The sequence below is a fragment of the Myotis davidii genome, unplaced genomic scaffold, assembly GCF_000327345.1.
Source record: "Myotis davidii unplaced genomic scaffold, ASM32734v1 scaffold993, whole genome shotgun sequence".
Taxonomy (NCBI): domain Eukaryota; kingdom Metazoa; phylum Chordata; class Mammalia; order Chiroptera; family Vespertilionidae; genus Myotis; species Myotis davidii.
Genome location: NW_006285483.1, coordinates 1,679,327 through 1,679,809, shown reverse-complemented (window position 1 = coordinate 1,679,809; position 483 = coordinate 1,679,327). Strand labels below are relative to the sequence as shown.

General features: G+C 30.8%; 1 protein-coding gene across 1 annotated transcript in view; it reads left to right on the top strand.

The window, feature by feature from the left end:
* The window catches only part of LOC102755329 (leucine-rich repeat-containing protein 37A-like), a 4,098-nt gene that overhangs the window by 2,666 nt on the left and 949 nt on the right, over nucleotides 1-483 (top strand). The gene's annotated exons all lie outside the window — the stretch shown is intronic.

The following is a 483-nucleotide window of genomic DNA, read 5'->3' as shown; positions in this document are numbered from 1 at the left end:
ACAGGCAGATTGCTGACATTAAAAGAATGATTTAATAAGCTGACAATCTTGACTCTACCCATAAATCCAATTGATGTTTCTTGCTCACACAGATGTTTCTCTCTTACATCAATGTTTCTCTCTCTACCTCTTTTTCCTCTCTCTAAAATCAATTTTAAAAAACTATCTTGGAATTTGAATAAGATTGCATTGCATCTGTAGCTTTAATTTGAGAATTGACATCTTTACAAAATTCTAGGGACAGGATACCTCGTGTGTATTCTCTTACTGGCCTTTAGAGGAGTTTTAATGTTTTTATTACATAGGTCTTAACACATTTTTTGTTAAGTTTATTTCTAGGTACTTTATGTATTTATTGTAAATGGGTTCTCTCATTTTTTTTAATTTGTGGTATGTAGGAAAGATATTGAGGTTTGCATGTTGATCTCTTTTTTTAAATATATTTTTATTGATTTTAGAAAGGAAGGGGGAGAGAGAGAGAGA